Source organism: Pongo abelii, chromosome 10, assembly GCF_028885655.2.
Source record: "Pongo abelii isolate AG06213 chromosome 10, NHGRI_mPonAbe1-v2.0_pri, whole genome shotgun sequence".
In the NCBI taxonomy this organism is placed as follows: Eukaryota; Metazoa; Chordata; class Mammalia; order Primates; family Hominidae; genus Pongo; species Pongo abelii.
The window spans coordinates 15,414,994-15,438,179 of NC_071995.2; the positions used below are offsets into that span (position 1 = coordinate 15,414,994).

The 23,186-nt window shown below is 38.4% G+C and overlaps 1 protein-coding gene and 1 long non-coding RNA gene across 5 annotated transcripts in view; one reads left to right on the plus strand and one right to left on the minus strand.

Moving 5' to 3' along the window:
- The window catches only part of LOC129049064 (uncharacterized), a 116,761-nt gene that overhangs the window by 67,549 nt on the left and 26,026 nt on the right, over positions 1–23,186 (plus strand). The gene's annotated exons all lie outside the window — the stretch shown is intronic.
- LOC100431299 (histone H4) overlaps positions 855–23,186 on the minus strand; it is a 33,043-nt gene continuing 10,711 nt past the window's right edge. Inside the window, exon 2 of the mRNA XM_054526886.2 lies at positions 855–1,134. The gene's annotated coding sequence lies outside the window, so the exon portion shown is untranslated. The remainder of the gene's footprint in view (positions 1,135–23,186) is intronic.

The window sequence follows — 23,186 nt, forward strand, 5'->3', positions numbered from 1 at the left end:
GTATGCTTCTGGGTAATCATTACATTACTCTCATATTTATAAACTATTTTTCCAAATAGATATTTTTAAGAAGTTAACAAAGTACGGCGAGTATATGTGCCAAATCAAATAGAACAAAATTTTTACGATGTTTCCCCACCTCAGTTCTGCTCCACATAGGCAATTTTAAAGTCTTTTGTAAGTTGAAAATATAATTTTCCTTCATCACTGCTTCTATGGGTTCTTTACATCTTTCACTCCAATGATATGCAACTTATATTGCAATTTTGCAAAAACAAAGGAAAAAATGTCTACCATGTGGCTAGCGTAAGAAGCTAGATTCTGCTATCCATTCTGCATGAAGCCATCTGCCTTGTGGGTGTAATTGCAATGATCTACATTTCTCACATTGTTAGAGTCAGAAGTATGTGAAAAAGGTAAGTTTTATGGCTGATAAAATTGGATAGAGTTGATATATGTAACTTACATCTAGGGCTGGCACTACACATTAATTTTTTAATTCTAGAAAAAGATGTAGTATATAATAATATGTATCAACTGCTTGGGTGATTTTGACTGAATTAATTGTTGTAAGCAAATTACTGGTAAATGTTATTAAATGCCCATTTTACCTGCAAGAAATGAGTTTCATTTTAGCAAGCTGAAAGACCAACTTGATGAATATATTAAATATTCACTTGAGAATAGTGTATTTCCATATAGCTAGATTATACAAATGTTAAGAAAACTGTCAGCAGTTAATTCTTCAAACTATAAGTGGAAATAAGAACTACTGCTGCATGGGCATAAAATGATATGAAAGCTTAATGAGTTGTTCACTTGATATTTTTAACACTTAAAATTTCAGCCCTTACCTGCTATTTGTCTTGCCACTCTGAGCAAGTGAGTGCCCAATTAAAATCGCAAGTGTCCTTATTTGTCCATGAAAACAGTCTCTTCAGTTGGTGACTGACACAACATTCATAGTCCATTTGGAACCCAAATCCATCATCCACCGATGTTCTGTTTCTTCTGGGGTTTGAATAGACAGGCTTTTATCAAAGTCACTCACTAGAGAGCCATCACTTGCTCTGTCAGAAGATATCAAAGGATCACAGAGACTGAACTAGGTGGATGTTTTCCTGTGAGATTACACTGGAAATGAAATGTGAAATTAAGTGACAGCCAAAGCGAGCTAGCATATACTTTCTCAAAGTAATCAAAACTGGGCCAAAACCTTTACTGGTTGGTTTCCAAAAATCACTTGGCTTCTCCCATTCCTTGGACCTTTATTCCTCATCATTCTTCTTTTACTATTTGGTCCCTGCCTTTTTACCACTCTCATTAAGTTTGTATCTTCTAGATTATAGATGGCCTTGCAAGCCCAATACCAGCCTGCAACAGCAACTTCCATTTACGTGGGGCCTCTTGATGGAATCTGGTCCCCTGCCATTCCCTCCACTCTGGCCCATGGACAAGTTTTTCATGACCCTTCATTTCCTTCATGACAGAAGTAGCCAGACAGATTTGATGCTCCCCTTCACTGTGCTGTTTTCTCTTTCTGGAGACCCTAATAGGCAGCAGGTAGACATAAGCATGGGGGTATACAAAGGGTCAAAGATTTGGCCAATAAATATATTAGGGGAAAATGAGGAGAGCAAAGACCACTTGGTGGTGGCCATTAAGCAGACCATCCAGAGGCAAAACTCCTTCTCTGAGAAATTTAGAAGTAATTAGATGTCCCTATTGTCTAAAGCTGGCCTCGAGTACCTGACTTCTTTCCCAAAAATTTTATAGGTAACAAAAATTTCTATACATCTCTAGAATGAACACATGTTGAAACTCATTGTGCAACTCTTGCTGACATCAAGGCACCAAAATGTCTACAAATGTAATTATTTATCATGGCCTAGGTGGATAATACGGCCCAAATTACCCTCAAGCTCCCTCTTCAAGGTCCATAAATGCCCCTACGGAAAAATCCACTGTGGTGTGCTCAGTCCTCTCTTGCTGAAGTGCCCCACTGCACTCTGCTGCAGTGTTCTTTCTGTCTAATAAAACTTTCCCTTTCAAACCTATACTGCTGTGGGTAAATTCTTCTTTCTACCTCCGAGCCTACCACCTTCCATTGCCGGGGCTCTGACACCTTGCGAAACAAATATAAAGAAGCTTTTATCAAAAAAAGCTTGGGAATCAATCACAGCATTATGCAAATTGGCCATAAAAGCTGCAAGAAAAATTTGAAGAATCCTGTTTTGATATTGGTAAATTTCGAGTTTTCAATTTATGCAATACTCCTTTGAAGTCAATGTTAATAATACCAATTTAACACAACAGTTAGTGAATTTACTTAACCTGGATGGACCTAGTTTTGAATCTTATATGTTTTTACTTCAAAGTTAGATCAATTCTTTAAAATGATAAACAAGTTTTGTCAATATAAATGTCCATAGTAAAGAAGAATGGTTTTTTTTTTGTACTTCATTCAACTATTGAAACATTCTAAAGTGTGTTTCGAATAACTTGGATATGTGAAACATTTTCAACTGTAAACTTTATGAAATCCAGTAAATTGAAAAGTCTCCTGATTGAGAAGTACGTGTAAAATACACACTAGATTTCAAAAGCTTAGTGCAATAAAAGAATGTATAATGCCTCAAATTTTTGTTTTTGTTTTTGTTTTTGTGACAATCTCACTCTGTCACCCAGGCTGGAGTGCAGTGGTGCAATCTTGGCTCACTGCAACCTCTGCCTCTGGGGTTCAAGCAATTCTCGTGCCTCAGCCTCCCGAGTAGCTGGAATTACAGGCATGCGCCACCACGCTTGGCTAATTTTTGTGTTTTTAGCAGAGATGGGGTTTTATCATGTTGGCCAGGTGGTCTTGAACTCCTGACCTCAAGTGATCCTCCTGCCTTGGGCTCCCAAAGTGCTGGGATTACAGGCGTGAGCCAACAATTGACCTCAACAATTTTATTTGGTTTGCTGTTGAAATGATATTTTGGACATATTGAGTCAAGTAAAATATATTTTAAAAATTAATTTTACCAATTTCTTTTTTCTTTTTTAAAATGGGTACTAGAAAGTTTTAAATTACACATGTGGCTCACATAACAGCACTACATTTCTATTGAGCAGCTCTGTTCTAGATTAGGTCATGGCTGGCTCCACACAAAACATGAACTATTTTAAAAAGACAATTGTCTAATTTAACAGTTGATTCTTTTGAAAACCCAATTTTCTCCTGTTACAAAGAGGAACTAACTAAATAAAGAAAGAAAGCTGATTTCAAACTGAGGCTTCTTTATTTATTAGCGTTATGTCTTTTGTCAAGTTTATTAACATCTTCAGTATAAATGAAGTCAATAAGTTTATTTCGTAGGAATGTCATGAGGATCAAACTAAGTAAAGCAGATAATGTACTTAGCACAGTGCTGGGTACAAAGTTAGCCCCACATCTGTGGTTAATGACTAAACCTGGAAATCAAGCTGAGCATGGTTGCTCATGCCTGTAATCACACTTTTGGAGGCTAGGGCAGGAGGACTGCTTGAGCCCAGGAGTTCAAGGCTGCAGTGAGCTATGATTATGCGATTGCATTCCAGCTTGGGTTACAGAATGAGACTCCAAATCTAAAAAAATTTAAAATAAAAATAAAACTGTAAATCAGTGAGAACTAAACTAAAAAGTGATCAATAAAGAAGGAATGGATTTTTAGAATGTTCAAATGGAGACTAGATGTCAGGGTGGACAACAGAGGGCAACAGAGGGTGGGATAAGAATAGGAAAACTCCCAGGCCACAAAAAAGGAAGATTAAATCTGTGAGAAAATTATTTATTCAATTTTAAACATGTTGAGGAGTAGGTGACTGTGGAAATTTTTGAGGAGATAATCTTAGGTAGAAAATCCAGGTTTGGAGCTAAGGAGATTGGTCTGAATTCTCAACAGAGACTTGGAGTCCATAGGTAAGAGGTAGTAGTAGGTGGAACCATGGAAAGGTGTGAGATTACCCAGGGAATGTGTTGAGACACAATATAATAAAGAGACAGCTCACTGAGAAAGATAATCAGGACACCCTGGCATCTAAAAGGAAGGCAGAGCCTGTAATCCTAGCACTTTGGGAGGCCAAGGCGGGCAGAACACCTGGGGTCAGGAGTTCAAGACCAGTGTTGCAAACATGGCGAAACCCCATCTCTATTAAAAATACAAAAAAATTAGCCAGGTATGGTAGTGGGTACTTGTAGTCCCACCTACTTGGGAGGCTGAGGCAGGAGAATTGCTTGAGCCAGAGAGGCGGATGTTGCGGTGAGCCAATATTGTGCCACTGAACTCTAGCCTGGGCGACAGAGAGAGACGCCATCTCAAAACAAACAAAAATAATAATAAAATTAAATTAAAGGAGGGCAGAGGACGAGGATCTTGGAGAAGAGACTGAAGAGGAATAGCCTGCGAGGTAGGAGGAAAAATAGAAAAAAAGATACAAAATGAAAACCAAGAAAGGATGAATTTCTCAGTGTGCCCTCGAATATGTGGAAGAAAAGGAAATACAAGAGATATACTCACCAAAATTTTCACTACCTGGTAACATTTTACCAAAGACTGACCTTTGCAGAGAGTTAAACATTTTGTACACCTGGAAGTGGTGATGGCCTCATATCTCCTTTTCATCCCTTGATATGGAAAAGTCTAATGTTTTATGAGCCTAGCAGCCTTTTATCTGGTTTGCTAAAGTCTCTTAACCCCAGTTTGTTTTGTACACAGATATCTGTATCACTTTTCACAAATGTAATTAGATTCAATAACAGAAACAAAATGTATTGTTTACAATATGGCCATGAATTTGCTGAATTCTCCTTATCAAAATGTCATTGCTTAAAATAAAGAAATACAGTGTGGAAGAAAGATCTGTGGGTGAGGATCTTAGAAAATGTGAATTAAAGTCCCTGCCCAAATCTGGAAGCAGAAGAATCAGGAACCACCACCTGGTAACATTTTACCGAAGACTGACCTTTGCAGAGAGTTAAACATTTTGTACACCTGGAAGTGGTGATGGCCACATATCTCCCTTTCATCTCTTTTTATGGAAAAGTCTGTGGTCTTATGAGCCCAAGGTAGGGACTGTAGCACATCTGATTTGAAACCAGATTACTAGTTAAGAGGTTAAAATGAGGTATCGCAAAGAGTACACACTGAGGACTCAGGGCTTATACTTTTTAAAAAGGCTATTTCTTCTAGAGAAACATTTTAACTAAGTGTAGTGCTTAAGTTTCATTATTATACACTGATTTATTTTTGTTAGAGAATGAATTCTGAATCAGTATATGTGGCTCCATGGAAAAAAGGCCAATTATTTTGCAATAATATTATATAAAATCCTCTTTGTAAGAATTAAAGAAAGAGGAAAGAAACATGAAAGGTGGCTCAACAGCCAAGGACAGGTTTATTTTAGGGAAAACAAACCTGAGAGGGGCTTCTGGCTGAGTTAGGTCAGAGCCTGCTCTCTTACAGACTAAGAGTTTTTAAGGATTCAGGGTGGGAGAGTTTATCAGAGGCTTGGACTGCTTCTGTGTCTTTGTTGTGCTTATCTGGCAGGGAGAGTTTTATGACTGTTCCCATACATCTTCTTGCAGCTGCAGGCATACCCCCCAAGTCTGCTTTTAGCTTCCCTATCTTAGTGCACCTGAAGGGAAAGGAATGTGCTTTTTAAGCTCCACCGTTTTACTGGGGCCCCATTGTATGAGGGTAAAGTTTGGCAGAGACTTTCCCCCACTTCCCCCTGTGCCAGAGCTGTCTTATCTTTGTTTTACTGTCTGCTCTTCCTGGCTGCTTCTTGTTAGAAGGGAAGTGATTTCCTTGAAATGCATGAGGCTAGAAAGGGAGCTGGAACTTAAAGTGGCGGTGTTTGTCTGAGATGACAGTGCTTCTGCTCTGTCACTCACCCTATTGTTGAAAATGGTACAAACATCCTCCTTATCCTGCCTATTATTTAATGCATCTCTCTCTTCTGCTTTTTGATATATCCCATCAATATTTTTCTCCATATGCCACCTTAGTTCAGATCTTTATCATTTCACATGGTTTCAAACATCAGCCTTTCATCTGGTTTGCTAAAGTTTCCTCATCTCAGTTTGTTTTGTACACAGCTATCTGTATCATGTTTCACAAATGTAATTAGATTCAGTAACAAAAACAAAATGTATTGTTTACAATATAGCCATTAATATGCTGACTTCTGGTTATCAAAATGTCATTGCTTAAGGAAATAGATTGTGGAAGAAAGATCTGTGGGTGAGGATCTTAGAAAATGTGAATTAAAGTCCCTGCTATACACCATATAATGAGTTTTATTTTCCTCATTTAGGCCTTAGTTTTCTCATTTGTTAAACAAACTTTCTCATTTGTTAAACAAAGTAGTTTAAACAGATGATCTCTGAAGCTTCTAAATCCTGATTCTGAATATAGCTTGACTGGCCCATGGACATTCAGGTCTTTGCATTGAGTTTCCCATTAAATTTCCTGAGGCATTTTTTTTTCATTCAATAAAGTTTAAGGAACATGAATCAGTAGCGGGCTCCATGTTGGACCCTGAGTGTAGAAAAATTCCCCACCCAGAGAAACAGAAGACAGCCATCCATCCACATATTTGTAATACATCAATATGTAATCAAGGCAGCAATAGCAGTGTTGTACACAGTGCAATGGAAGGGCGATGATAAAAAATAGCTTTGCCTGAGGATGCTAAATGAAGATAATAGGCAAGCTTACATGGCAGATACAAGAATAGAAAAAAAAAAACCTGAAAAGCAAGGAGGCAGAAAAGATTCAATAAAATGTTAGGTAGACATCTGATTAAAGTGGATTATTAAATACAAACTCCTAGTTAAGTGCAGTGGATTAAATGTATATGCTTACCTTTGCTTCTCCTTATTTCTCTAAAATGATAATGCATAGATTAAAAAAACAAATACAAACTGTAAAAGAAAAAAAAAAGAGAAGATAACAGCAGACCAGAGATGGCAAGAAAATTGGGAAAAATTAGAAAGAATATGGACATGAGAAATTAACTTAGAAGACTGAATAAAGATGAAAACGATGTGCTCTGCAAGTTCAGGGGAGAGCCAAAAAAAGCAACCTCCGCTTGCACTGAGGAACTCCAAAAGTGTCAGAAATTAAAAATGCAAGGTGCCTCTGAAGGTAGTTGTGCATATAGGGCTGAAAACATGTTTGGTTTAAAGTTGGTTTGAGAAGCAGTTAGAGCCTGTGCGGCCCACCCTCACCTCAACAGAGATGGGAGGTTTATTCTCTGGAGACACTGAATCAGAGGATTCAATGTGAAGGATAGACATCTGCTATCCTTCACACTCAGGATAGCAGAAAGGTGAGGAGGCTGAACTGAAAGGGGTAGGGACTAGAAGCCTACATACTGAAAAATGAGACCCCAAACTCCAGTCCACAACTTTGGGTTTGTTTACATGTAGCCTTATTATTGTGCAGGCAGAAGATTCTCATGGAAAACTGACATAGCAAAAAAAAAAAAAAAAAAAAAAAAAATCTAAAGATACTGGCAGCTAATGATTCACTTAAAAATAAGTCCCTACCTGTTACCCTACAGAGAAAGTCACTGGTCAACAGGTAGAACTTAAGTACAAAGCTTGCAATCAGCTTTCTAGTGCCTCACTATTAAATATGAATGGGAAGCTTAAATATTATCTGGCATTAGAGGGAAGCCTCCATTATAAAATATACAGAAAAAAACTGTATATAAAATATACAGAAAAAGTACAGAAAATATACAGAAAAAATACTCCAAAAAATTAAAAGTGTAAGAATAATAATGAAGTATCGGGGAACTTGTCCCCTATAGTCACGTAGGTTCTTTTCTATTTTCCCCAAGCGTCGGCCGGGTTGAGAAATAAAGGGACAGAGTACAAAAGAGAGAAATTTTAAAGCTGGGTGTCCGGGGGAGGCATCACATGTTGGTAGGTTCCGTGATGCCCCTGAGCTGTGAAACCAGCAAGTTTTTATTAGTGATTTTCAAAAGGGGAGGGAGTGTGCGAATAGGGTGTGGGTCACAGAGCTCACATGCTTCACAAGGTAATAGAATATCACAAGGCAAATGGAGGCAGGGCGAGATCACAGGACCACAGGACTGGGGTGAAATTAAAATTGCTAATGAAGTTTCGGCACCATTGTCATTGATAACATCTTATCAGGAGACAGGGTTTGAGAGCAACCGGTCTGACCACAATTTATTAGGTGGGAATTTCCTCGTCCTAATAAGCCTGGGAGACTGGGGCTTATTTCATCCCTACAGTTTCAACCATAGAAGAAGGTCACACCCAAGGGGGCCATTTTAGAGGTCTACCCTCAGGGGCGCATTCTCTTTCTCAGGGATGTTCCTTGCTGAGAAAAAGAATTCAGCAATATTTCTCCCATTTGCTTTTGAAAGAAGAGAAATATGGCTCTGTTCTGCCCAGCTCATCAGCAGTCAGAGTTTAAGGTTATCTCTCTTGTTCCCTGAACATTGCTGTTATCCTGTTCTTTTTTCAAGGTGCCCAGATTTCATATTGTTCAAACACACATGCTCTACAATTTGTGCAGTTAATGCAATCATCACAGGGTCCTGAGGCAACATACATCCTCCTCAGCCTAGGAGATGACAGGATTAAGAGATTAAAGTAAAGACAGGCATAGGAAATCACAAGGGTATTGATTGGGGAAGTGATAAGTGTCCATGAAATCTTCACAATTTATGTTTAGAGACTGCAGTAAAGACAGGCATAAGAAATTATAAAAGTATTAATTTGGGGAACTAATAAATGTCCATGAAATCTTCACAATCCACATTCTTCTGCCATGGCTTCAGCCGGTCCTTCTGTTCGGGGTCCCTGACTTCCCGCAACAATGAAGCATTAAAAAAAAAAAAAATCTAAGCAGCCCCAAAGATATGAGATAATATTGCAACCCTGAAACAAGAAAAACTATGTGTTTATTTAAAAAGCAATATTCAAAGACCAAAACAACATCTCACAAAGAAATAAAAAGCCATTAAAAAATTCCATTAGGATGAAAGATAAAGCTTAAGAAACTTCCAGTAGTACAGCAAAAAACACAAACAGAGAATGAATAAAATATAGTAATAAATAATAGATTTCTATTAAGAGGGAAGAAAGAAAACAGAGAAAATTATCAAATAAATAATAAGAAATAACAGGCCTACCAAGTACCCTGCACAACAAATGAAGACCTACACCAAACACAATGAAGACATTTCAAAGCGCAGCTAGATACAATTCTAAAAGCTTTTAGACGTAAAAAGTCAAATACATGTGATTAGAAATCAGAATGTCTTTAAATTTCTCAATAGCTCGATGGAAACTAGCTGATATGGTTTAGACCTTTATCCCCTCTAAATCTCATGTTGAATTGTAATCCCCAATGTTGGAGGTGGGGCCTGGTGGGAGATGTTTGGGTCATGTGGGTGGATCCCTCATGAATAGCTTGGTGCTGTCCCTGCAGTAATGAATTCAGGTAAGATCTGGTTGTTTAAAAGGGTGTGGCACTTCCCCCGTCTCTCTTGCTCTCTCTCTCCCCCTGTGATGTGCTTGCTTCCCTTTGCCTTCTGCCATGATTGAAAGCTTCTTGAGGGCCTCACCAGAAGCAGATACCAACACTATGCTTCCTGTATAGTCTGCGAAACCGTGAGGCAATGAAACATCTTTTCTTTATAAATTATGCAGTCTCAAGTATTGCTTTATAGTGATGCAAATGGACTAACACACTAGCAGACAACAGAAAAATGTTTTCAAATTCAAAGAAAAAATGATGTTTTATACTCAAAGTATCAGTCAATTGTAAGAGGAGAATAAAAATTCTTTCAGACATGCAAGTTCTGAAAGACCTAGAGACCAACCCGTACAGACTGAATCAGAAGGCTTCAGAAAAAAATTAAACATTTTTCACTTCTATAGGGGATATTAAAGGATCAACCATGATCGATAATTTTTAACTCCAGGGAAAACAAAAATTTTTACAAGAAATTTAATCATAAAATATATGGCTCAGTTATGAATAATATTCATGTAGTTATAATAATATAAATACTTGAATACTGATTTATCCAAAAACTTTGAAATAGACTTGACGGATGGGGGTTGGAAAAGTTCATGAGTAGGTAGAAGGGAGGGATATGTAAGAGACGTAATTTTTCCTCCTTCGTGGTAGGAAGTTTATAGATGAAACCCAAAACTAAAGTTTAGATGTAGCAGTTGTTACATGTTATTTAGAAATATAGTGATAATTACCAGAAGAAAAAGCTGGTTGATATCTGGAGAGCAGAAACTGGGTGTAGGGATAGGTGCAGCATTTTTGTCATTCATTATACACTTTATAAAACAATTGGATTTTTAAGACTAAATACATGTTTTATTTTGATTAAAAAAATCAAGATTAAATTACAAAAAGAGGTCGAGTGCGGTGGCTCACGCCTGTAATCCTAGCACTTTGGGAGGCCGAAGCGGGTGGATCACGAGGTCAGGAGATCGAGACCATCCTGGCTAACATTGTGAAACCCCGTCTCTACTAAAAATACAAAAAATTAGGCAGGCATGGTGGCGGGCACCTGCAGTCTCAGCTACTCGGGAGGCTGAGGCAGGAGAATGGCGTGAACCCGGGAGGTGGAGCTTGCAGTGAGCCGAAACTGCACCACTGCACTCCAGCCTGGGCGACACAGTGAGACTTGTCTCAAAAAAAAAAAAAAAAAAAAAAAAAAAATTACAAAAAGAAACACTAAGATTAAATGGAGAATTTCTTGTGAGAGTGTGTTGAGTTCACATATTCCCACTAATCTCCAAGACTCCTGACAAAAAATAAAAAATAAAAAGTAAAGATAAACAACAATTTACAAAGAGCTAAAAACCAAATAGCCAGAAAATGTTGGTAATTGAAAACGCGGGTCTGATGCTTTCAAAAGAGGTTTAGGTAAGAAACATAAATTCGAGCATCATCTTTAGCTAGGTGGTAAATTAATACATTAATTTGAATGAACTCATTTTAGGATAAATAATGAGTGAGGAGAGAATGAGCCTTCCTGCTAGAAACAGACTGAAGATCCAGAAACTCAAATTTTAGGGTGCGGTGTGGTGGGTGGACAGGTAACATGATCCATTAACACCTACCATCTGGGGAGAAACTAGGAACTTATATGGGGGCCCTCTCACCTCCAAAGCAATGGCTTAAAACAAATTATAATCCCTGCTGGGAAAAGTGGCCTGTATCAAGCTGCTGCTCAGAGTGGGGAAGAGAGAAGACTGGCAGCCTCCATACCAGGACCACGGCCATGCCAACCTTTGCTAGGTACACAATAGCCCACAGAGCATTAAATATAAGCTATCAATTTAAGCCTGGAATGGAGCTGAGAAGCCCAGTCAGTCATGTGGACACAATCTTTAAGTAATCAGAGACACAGTAAAATTAAAGAGTATATGGAGCCCCAATCCAGAATGCCATAGAGAGAGAAGATGCAAAACCAAGTGGCTAGGTCATGAGCAATTGACCCAGGTACTTTGGTAAGGGGTTAATAGTGCGGATCCTGGAGCTACGTTATAATAATTTAAATCTTGAATCCATTGTTTACTGACAGTATGATGCTAGCTATTTTTACTTATCAGCCAGTGTTCTTAGCTTTCTCATCCGTAAAACAGGTGGAAACACAGCACCTATTTCATAGAATTTTTGTGAATCACCCTTTAAAAAGAGTAAGCACTCAGAAAATATTAACTATAAGTACACTTATATATACTATTAATACTATTAATAATTATTGTTTTGTTATGTTAGTATTTTATGAGTTCCAGAAGTAAAAAATGAAGAAAATTAAAAACAAGCAATATTTAAAAAGAAAGTGGCTGAGAATTTTCCCAAATCGAAACCCACATATCTTTTTTTTTTTTTTTTTTTTTGTGATGGAATCTCACTCTGTTGCCCAGGCTGGAGTGCAATGGTGTGATCTTGGCTCACTGCAACCTCTGCCTCCCAGGTTCAAGCAATTCTCTGCCTCAGCCTCCCGAGTAGCTGGGATTATAGGCACCTGCCACCAAGCCTGGCTAATTTTTTTGTATTTTTAGTAGAGACAGAGTTTCACCATGTTGGCCAGGCTGGTTTTGCACTCCTGACCTCGTGATCCACCAGCCTCGGCCTCCCAAAGTGCTGGATTACAGGCGTGAGCCACCACGCCTGGCCAAACCCACATACCTTTAAGTGTACTAGAGGCAAAACACCTCAAAGACTGAGAGTCTGATGGAAAGCATGCTACTTTTTCATGCTACAATAACAGTTGCCATAATTAAATAGTTCCAAAGTGCTAAGAGAAAATTTCCCTCAATCTAGAATTTCATAAATAGCTAAACTAACATTAAAAAATAAAGACCAAATATAGACATTTTCAAACATACAAAGATAAAGAAAGTTTGCAACCCACACATTCTTGCTAAAAGAAATACTAAAGGGCCCTGGTTCAGAAAGATGTCAAGTGAGTCCAGGAGAGGGAACAGGATGCAAGAAACAACTGTGAATCAGATGTCAGTAAAAAATACTGGTAAATGCAATTAGCTATTGATTATAAAAAACTTAGCTTGTAGTTACTCATAGTGTTTTCTTAAATTGTTTTTATATTCTTTCTTTATGTGTGCTGTTTAAAATTATTCTTAGCAGGCTGGGCACTGTGGTCACGCCTGTAATCCCAGTATTTTAGGAGGCCAGGGTGAGCCTGAGATCACTTGAGGTCAGGAGTTTGAGACCAGCCTGGCCAACATGTGAAACTCTGTCTCTACTAAAAATACAAAAAAAAAAAGAAAACCAATTAGCCATGCGTGGTGGCACATACCTGTAATCCCAGCTGCATGGGTGGCTGAGGCACGAGGATAATTTCAACCCGGGAGGCAGAGGTTGCAGTGAGCTGAGATGGCACCATTACACTGCAGCCTGGGCAACAGAGTGAGACTCCATTTCAAAAATAAATAAATAAATATATAAAATAAAATTACTCTTAGACTTTTTTTTAATTTATTATTGTTTACAAAAAGTCTGCTTTTGGCTTTGGTTCTCCTATTTTTTTAAGTTTTTTGTTTGTTTTCTTAAGGTTTTTATTTTACTGATCTCTTATTTTTCTTATCTTTCATTATTCTTTCTATAAATTAATTCATTTTTCTGTTTTCCTTATTCTTGAAATGGGATCTCACTTTGTTGTTCAGGCTAGACTTGGACTCCAGGCCTCAAGTGACCCTCCGTCCTCACTCTCCTGAGTAGCTGGGACTATAGATGCATGCCGCCATTCCTAGCTGTTTTCCTTTTTTTTTTTTTTTTTTTTTTTTGAGATGGAGTGTTGCTCTGTCGCCCAGGCAGAAGTGCAGTGCCACGATCCCGGCTCACTGCAACTTCCACCTTCCGGGTTCAAGCAATTCTCCTGCCTCAGCCTCCTGAGTAGCTGGGATTACCGGTGTGCACCTCCACGCCCAGCTAATTTTTGTATTTTTTTAGTGGACATGGGGTTTCACCATGTTGGCCAGGCTGGTCTTGAACTCCCAACCTCAAGTGATCTGCCCGTCTTCGCCTCCCCAAATGCTCAGATTACAGGCATGAGCCACTGCGCTCAGCCAAAGTGGTCTTTCTAAAACAGTAATTTGGTTTATACAACTCCTGTGATTATTCTTAAATAACTTCACATTCGTTCAGATGAAAATCTAAATTCCTTAACAGTGGCATAGTCATTTCCTATGCCCCTGGCACCATTTCTCCCTTCCGTCTATTAGAGACTAGGTCAGAGGTGTAGTGCATAAATTCTGGTATAAATTTCCTGACTCCTCTTAAAAAAGTACTCTTCCTGGTTTTTTATACCCGTATTCTTTTCCTTATTTCTAGTGTTACACTTATAAAACAGTTTTGCAAATACTTGTTTTTACTATATGTAATTGCACAGACCCTGAGTCCTATTATTTGTTTCACTAGGGTATAAGAAAATGCTTGTCATATATAATACGTATGATGATGGTAAATAATAATGCATTGAAGAAACTATTGCCCCATTTTCCTTTCCAAATCCTCTAAGGCAGCACTTGAGATTTGTACTTAGAATAAATACTTGGATGTGTTGGGAATGGTAGGGTTGAATTCTCTAGAGGAATACAAATTTAATGAATTGGAGAGCAGTCATAGAACTCTTATCATGCCTGCTGGTTTACTTTTTTTCTGTAAGCCTCTAATTGTAAGCAAATGTTGATTTTGTTTCATAAGAATATATCTTCTATAAAGAACAAAACTATGATGTATTGAGCACCCTTATCCCAGACTGTGTGAAGCTTTTATGGCATTAGTGTAGTCACCTGAACACCATTGAATGGCCACACACCACACCTCCACTGACTTCAGCATGTGTGACATCTTTTAAGATTTCCTGTAAATAGCTGGGTGTGGTGGCATACCTGTGGTTCCAGGTAGAAGATAGAAGATCAGTGTTAGAGAACACTCATCATATTCTTATAACTTCACTTGATTAAAACAACTAGGCACGCTTGAATCAAATCCAGAAGGAACACTATTTTCTGACTACAAATACCCACCTTCACTGAACTGTTATTTTAGTGAGAAATTAATTTGTATTGCATTAAGCCTCTGAAAGTTTGGGATTTGTTTGTTCAGCATCTATAAATCTCTATAAATATTTGTAATAGAAAACATTATTTATAGTTATAAATATATATAACTATATATTTATATATAGTTTGGAGGAAAAAGATAATTAATTTAGAAAGAAGGTGCATTTCATAAGGACATATGGGAGTTAAAAAAAAAAAAAGTTGGCCGGGCACGGTGGCTTAAGCCTGTAATCCCAGCACTTTGGGAGGCCGAGGCGGGAAGATCTTGAGTTCAGGAAATCGAGACCATCCTGGTGAACATGATGAAACCCCGTCTCTACAAAAAAAAAAAAAAAAAAAATTAGCCGGGCCTGGTGGCGGGCGCCTGTAGTCCCAGCTACTCGGGAGGCTGAGGCAGGAGAATGGCATGAACCTGTGGGGGCGGAGCTTGCAGTGAGCCGAGATCACGCCACTGCACTCCAGCCTGGGAGACAGCGAGACTCCGTCTCAAAAAAACAAAACAAAACAAAAAAAAGTTGGTCTCAGCTGGGCGTGGTGGCTCACACCTGTAATCCTAACACTTTGAGAGGCTGAGGTGGGTGGATCACCTGAGGTCAGGAGTTTGAGACCAGCCTGGCCAACATGGTGAAACCCCATCTCTATGAAAAATACAAAAAAAAAAAAAAAAATTAGCAGGGTGTGGTGGCATGCACCCCAGCTACCCGGGTGTAATCCCAGCTACCTGGGAGGCTGAGGCAGGAGAATCACTTGAACCCGGGAGGCGCAGGTTGCAGTGAGCTCCAGCCTGGGCAACAGAGTGAGACTCCATCTCAAAAAAAAAGAAAGTTGGTCTCATGGAGGTAGAGAGTAGAATGATATAGAGGCATACAGTTAGATAGAAGGAATAAGTTCTAATGTTTGATTAGCACAATAGGATGACTATAGTTAAAAACAGTGTATTGTATATTTCAAAACACCTAGCAGTGAAGATTTGAAATGTTCCCAACACAAAGAAATAACAAATGTTGGAGGTGATAGATATGCTAAATACCTTAATGTGATCATTACACATTCTATGCATGTACCAACAGATCACACGTACTACATAAATGTGGGTACAACTGTGTATCAATAAAAAAACTTTGAGGCTGGGCATGGTGGCTCATGCCTGTAATCCCAGCACTTTGGGAGGCCAAGGCAGGTGAATCACTCGAGGTCAGGAGTTTGAGACCAGCCTGGCCAACATGGTGAAACTCTGTCTCTCCAAAAAATACTAAAATAAGCCAAGTGTGGTGGCGCTCGCCTGTAGTCCCAGCTACTCAGGAGGCTGAGACATGAAAATTGATTGAACCCGGGAAGCAGAGGTTGTGGTGAGTGGAGATCATGCCACTGCACTCCAGCCTGGGCAACAGAGCGAGACCCAGTCTCAAAGAAAAGCAAAAAACAAAACAAAGCAAAAAACCTTTCAAAAAAGAAGGTGCATTTGTGAATTTTATTACCCAGTTAAACCAGATAAAACCAGATGTAGAGAAGATGAATGAAATCCCTTACAAATAAGCACTGGCAATTTTAAGGGGTGAGCAAGCAAACAGAGCAAATAAGAGTGCTTACAAACAGAGCTAAGAGAATCCAAACATGGTGTTTAGAAAAAATTGCTACCTGTGCAACATGCTACGGAGAGGCAAATAGAAACATTCCATTCTCTGCCTCTCGGTCATGTATACTGTATCTTTCTTCAAGATTACATGGCCAAATGAAAAAGTGAGACTTTGTTGTGACCCGCCGAAATTGTTCTACCTTTCCCTTTATTTGTTTCTAAAGATTAAATGCTCAAAAACCTTACTTACCCCCACACTAATCAAAGGCACATACCCTGCTATTTGGAGGAGTAAATATTATTACTGAAGTATAAGTTCAAAACGTTAACCAATATTTGCTTTACTATGTTCACATAACCCAATATCATGTTTCAGATTTTATAACTTTTTAGTTAAAACCTATGTAATTTTTTAAATGCTCCTTTTATTTACTAGGAAAACTTCAAGTCATTTAATAAGTATTTTCAAGTTTCTGTTAGTTCAAAAACTAAAATAAAGTGTCAGGAGAAATTGGGAAAATCTATCTGAAAAATATGACATGCCAGTTTATAGTCGTAATATATAAAATGATTCTTTAAAGCAAATTTTCAAAGACTAACATTTGTATTGAAAATAAGATGGTAAAGAACAGAAACTGACAATTCTTTTTTTTATTTTTATTTTTTTTTTGAGATGGAGTCTCGCTGTGTCACCCAGGCTGGAGTGCAGTGGCACAATCTCGGCTCACTGCAACCTCCGCCTCCCAGGTTCAAGCGATTCTCCTGCCTCAGCCTCCTGAGTAGCTGGGATTATAGGCATGTGCCACCACGCCTGGCTAATTTTTTATATTTTTGGTAGAGACGGGGTTTCACCATATTGACCAGTCTGGTCTCCAACTCCTGACCTCAAGCGATCTGCCCGCCTCGGCCTCCCAAAATGCTGGGATTATAGGAATGAGCCACCACGCCTGGCTTAATAATTCTTAAAAAAGAAAATCTAAATGACTTATGTATATTATATGAATGAGTGATCAATCTTTTTATAATCATTAATTCAACAAATAACTATTGAGCCATATTATTTTTCATTTTTTCAGATGAAAAAGCAAAATATCATTTTTCAGATAAAAATGGTAGCTTTAAAACTATGATATTCAGGATTGATGAAAGTGTGAAGAAATGAGGATTTCAATACATTAATTGCAGAACTTCAAAAGGGCAAGTTAGGCCCATATTTCAAAAGCCACGCATTTCCCTTGATGTAGATATTCTACCTGTGGGTATATATCTAAGTAAATAATCACAGTGATTTATATACAATAACATTTGCATAATTCATAATAGCTCTCAAAAGGAGACAAACAAAATGTCAAACAATAAGAAATTGGTTAAATAAGTCATGGTGTATTTATATGATGTTTAATAAAAGTTACATTGTGGAAACATATTTTTTGACATGGAAATATTCTTAAGATGCTGATAAGTTAAAAAGAAAAATTTTAAATAATATGTACACTATTATTCTGATTATCCATTGCTTATAAATGTTTGAAAATTCTCCCAAATATAAACAAATATGCCATTCCATGTGAATATATTTGCATATAATATAATATATGCTAACACATTATTAGCATATATTATATGCTCATCAGTGATGACCTCTGAGTGCTGTATTTAGGAGGCTTTTAAAATTTTTTTTGTGTGTGTGCTTTTTCTATGTATTTTGTCATTTCCCCCATTAAATAACCACTGCTTTTGTAATGAGAAAATAAGCTACAAAATTGGGTTTTTAAAATTAGGTCATTGATAACCTTAGAGTAATTTCAGTATGTTATAAGTGTGGAAGATTTTTAAATTTGTTTGAGTAGTGAGTGTGACTGGAAGTGGAGGCAATGAATATAGACTGCGCTTCAGAGCATCTAGCAGTAAGGAGCAGTAGTGAGAAACAAGGGTAAGTTTTGGGGAGGTCAGATTGAGGGAAAAGAAGATGGGGGCCAGTGGCTCATGCCTGTAATCCCAGCACTTTGGGAGGCTGAGGTGGGCAGATCACGAGGTCAGGAGTTCGAGACCAGCATGGCCAACATGGTGAAACCACGTCTCTACTAAAAATACAAAAAATTAGCCGGGCATGTGGTGGGTGCCTGTAGTTCCAGCTACTCAGAAGGCTGAGGCAGGAGAATCGCTTGAACCCAGGAGGCGGAGGTTGCAGTGAGCCAAGAACGTGCCCCTGCACTTCAGCCCAGGTGATAGTGTGACTCCGTCTCAAAAAAAAAAAAAAAAAGAAGAAGAAGAAGATGGGGTATGAATATATTTGGAGGATAATGGGAAAAAGACAATGGGGAAAAATATTTGTACATAGATTAAGGTTATCTAGAGATATATTATCTTTTCCTTATCCATGTACCTTTGTATATAGGTTCAAAGGAAATGGAAAATGCAAACTACTGTGCTCTTAATACATAATAAAACATGTATAAACATGATGAAGTGTTAGAAGGTTGCATTAGGGTTCTCCAGAGACATGGAATCAATAAGATAAAGGCCAAAGAACTATCGTGGGAGGTCTTCTTTGTTATCATTACTCTTCCTTTATGTTTAAATCTTTACTGATACATAATAATTGTACATATTTAGGGGGTACATATGATGTTTTGATACATGCGTGTTTAGATTTTGATATTGAGAACAAAAGAGAGAATGGAGGGCGTCACAAGCAGTGTTTGTCACAAATAACATCGTGATAAAACCAAAAATAAAAAGAAACAATGTGTAATGATAAACTCAGGGAAATAAGAATATGCATCACCTGAAGCATTCACCATTTCCTTGTGCTGAGCACATTTCAAGTATTCTCTTAGCATGGGACTCTTAGCTGACCTTAGAATCTACAGTACCATGGAACACTAGACTTCTGAGAAAAAAAAAAGAGACAAATATCATTAAGATAGCATTTAACAGATAGCATGAAGAAAAGATAGTCATAGCGTGCAAAATTTCTTAGCTTCTGCAGAGCTTATAGCTTGCAGTGAACGCCAACTTCTCAGACAATTCCAGCTGAGTGGGGCGGTGGGGCAGCTCTTCTGAGAGAGTCCGCCCCAGCATCCGTCCGTCAAGGATTTATTGAAAGGGCTTGTTAAACGACAAACATCCACTAGATGGCTTTTTTGAGGTGGGGTCATGAGACAGCTGTGGCCTTGTAAAAGCACTCAAACTGCATTCTCAGGAGTTGTTTTCAGTATTCCTTATCACACCACGGACTCCACTCCCTGTCCTGTTTTCAGGGTCAAGGAGTTTCATTCTCATGCACAAAGAACATACACACAGTGCCTCGGTATTTTTCCACGCCCCAACCTCAAATGTCATGTACATAAGCTTGAATAAGTTGCCGTGCACCCCCACAGCTTCTATTACCCACATAACTCATCTAAGGAAAACTCTTTTAAAAGGACTATTCAATCGAAAAATAAATCAGAACACAGACTTCAAAATCAGAAAAGATGAAGAGAACAAATAGTGAGCAATGATTCATCTGTTGTATATATAATTAAGTCTGAGTAGATAATGATATAGTGACTGGGAATTCGTAATGTAAATGCTAAATAAAGATGCTTGAAATAATAGAGGTACTCAGCAAGAGAAATCATAACAGTCTAGAATTGAAGTGCTAATCTCCTTAAATCTTTGAAGTTGACAGGGGATACAGAGAAAGGAAACGGAAGTGATGAAAAGATGTCAACTTGAGAGTAATAAATATTCTGGAAGTCTCTGCTTTCTGAGGTGGGAGAAGTAGTGATGTGGCTTGATGTACAAGAACTGGTATTTCATAAAAGAGCAAAGAAATGTACTTTGACTATGCATGCCGTGAAAGAGAATGTAACAACCAATGAAACAGAAAAATACAGTATTACTTCTAAATTAACCAAGAAAAAAAGAGGAATACATATTCTACCATTTTGGTATCACTTTGGGGAAATTAGTAACAGAGAGCTGAAATAACAGGGGCTTAAACATAAAAGTTTACTCTTCCCTCATGTACAATATATCTGAAGGTAGACTACCTAAGACTGATGCAGTGGCCTCATGATTTCATCAATGTCCAGTTTCCTTTTATCTTTTTTGTTCCGATATCATTAATATTCAGTTTCCATCTTCAGTGTCATCTTATGAATGCTATATGGCCATTATTACTTCCATATTCCAAGCAGGAAAAAGGAGGAAGACTGAAGCACAAAGCTTCTCTCGTCTGTGTTACCCTCTGCAAGGAGTTTGCAGTTGGACTGGAAAACCCATATTTCCCACTGAGTGCTTTACCACTCTCAATGGAACTTAGGTTCTGATACTGAGAACAAAGGAGAGAATGGACAATGAAGGGATCACTGGCAGTTTTCATTACAAATAGTATCTTGAAAAAACCTTAACAATAAGGCGAGGTGTGGTGGCTCATGCCTGTAATATCGGCACTTTGGGAGACCAAGGTGGGCAGATTGCTTGAGCCGAGGAGTTCGAGACCAGCCTGGGCAACATGGTGAAACCCTGTCTCTACAAAAATATACAAAAAATTAGCCAGCATGGTGGGACGCACCTGTAGTCCCAGCCACTCAGGAGGCTGAGGTGAGAGGATCACCTGAGCCCAGAAAGTCGAGGCTGCAATGAGCCATGATGGTGCCACTGCATTCAAGCCTGGGCGACAGAGTGAGACCCTGTCTCAAAAAATAAATAAAAGAAAAAGAAACAATAGAAAAACACAAAGTAAGAAGGAAAGAAAAATCATATTTACAGTTTTTAAATGTGAATGAACTGAATTCTCTTATTAAAAGATAAAGACCGCCAGATTAAATGAAAAATACAAAACCACTTAAGTTGCTTAGAAATACAATTGTAACGAAATTGTTTTATAAAAAGGCTGAACTCAGGAAGCACCTTCCCCAGTTTCTTCATCTTATTCTTCAAAGAGTAAACAAGAGTTCAGAGCCGATGATGATGATGATGAATAAAGACAACGCAAAAATGTGGATATTTAATTGAAAAATATAAAGTATTTCCTTTTCGTAGATCTAGAGCAGCTAATTCAGTGGTTTTTCAAATTACAAGGTTAATATATAATTTAAGACAATTTACTTTTCATCAAATTTCACAAATCCCATTTAAAAATGTAAGAGCACAATAAATATTGTGGAAAACTTATTGATATGCATTATGTCTTAGTCTGTTCTCTGTTGATTATAACAGAATAACTGAAACTGGGTGATTTATAAAGAAAAGAAATTTTCTTTTCTTTTTTTTTTTTTTTTTTTTAATGAGAGAAAGTCTCACTCTCACTCTGTCGCCCAGGCTGGGGTGCAATGGCGCAATCTCAGCTCACTGCAACATCCGCCTTCCGGATTCAAGCGATTCTCCTGCCTCAGCCTCCCAGGTAGTTAGGATTACAGGCACCTGCCACCATGCCCAGCTAATTTTTATATTTTTAGTAGAGATGGGGTTTCACCATGTTGGCCAGGCTTGTCTGGAACTCCTGACCTCAAGTGATCGGCCCATCTAGGTGTCCCAAAGTGCTGGGATTACAGGCATGAGCCGCTGCGCCGGGCCTAGGAATTTATTTCTTACAGTTATGTTATTATATTTCAACAAGAGTTTTGGAAGAGACAAATATTAAAACCATAGTGTACTATTATAACTTTTAAGACTGTGAGAGTGCTGTTTGTATTTTGGGATATTATGATTTGATTGAATTTGTAGGGAGGAATTTAGTGGTAGATTATTTTATAATTACAAAAATATGTACATAGGATTTTAGATTTCATAATGAACAAATTTATTGTCAGACAATGATCATAATCATGATTAATCCAATGCCAGTAATTAAAAAACTACTTATTGGGTGGGCTGGGTATGGTGGTTCAAGCCTGTAATCCCAGCACTTTGGGAGCCCGAGGCGGGTGGATCACGCGGTCAGGAGTTCAAGACCAGCATGGCCAAGATGGTGAAACATTTGATGGGCGCCTGTAGTCCCAGCTACTCGGGAGGCTGAGGCAGAGAATTGTTTGAACCTGGGAGGTGGAGGTTGCAGAGAGCCGAGATCGTGCCACTGCACTCCAGCCTGTGTGACAGAGCGAGACTCCATCTCAAAAAAACAAACAAAAACTACTTATGGGTAATTAAAACATCAGCTTGTAAATGTTGCAAAGGAATGATAGGAAAAACATAGAATCTACATTTAAAATAAAGTGTGTAATGAGAGGCTTTGAGTTGTCAGAAGGAAGTGTGATATGGTTTTTGTGTCCCCACCCAAATCTCACCTTGAATTGTAATAATCCCCATGTATCAAGGGCAGGGCCAGGTGGAGATGATTGAATCATGGGGGCGTTTTCCCCCATACTGTTCTCGTGGTAGTGAATAAGTCTCATGAGATCTAATGGTTGTATAAATGGGAGTTTCCCTGCACAAACTCTCTTTGCCTGCTGCCATTAAGACGTGTCTTTGCTTCTCCTTCACCTTCCGTCATAATTGTAAGACCCCACCACAGCCATGTGGAACGGTGAGTCAATTAAACCTCTTTCCTTTGCAAATTACCCAGTGTTGAGTATGCTTTATTAGCAGCGTGAGAACAGACTAATACAGTAAATTGGTACTGGGAGTGGGGTGCTGCATAAAGATACCTGAAAATGTGGAAGCGACTTTGGAATTAGATAACAGGCAGAGGTTGGAACAGTTTGGAGGGCTCAGAAGAAGACAGAAAGATGTGGAAAAGTTTGGAACCTCCTAGAGACTTGTTGAATAGCTTTGGCCAAAATGCTGATAGTGATATGGACAATAAAGTCCAGGGTGAGATGGTCTCAGATGGAGAGGAGGAACTTGTTGGGAACTGGAGCAAAGGTGACTCTTGTTATGCTTTAGCAAAGAGACTGGTGGCACTTTGCCCCTGCCCTAGAGATCTGTGGAACTCTGAACTTGAGAGATGACTTAGGGTTTCTAGTGAAGAAATTTCTAAGCAGCAAAGCATTC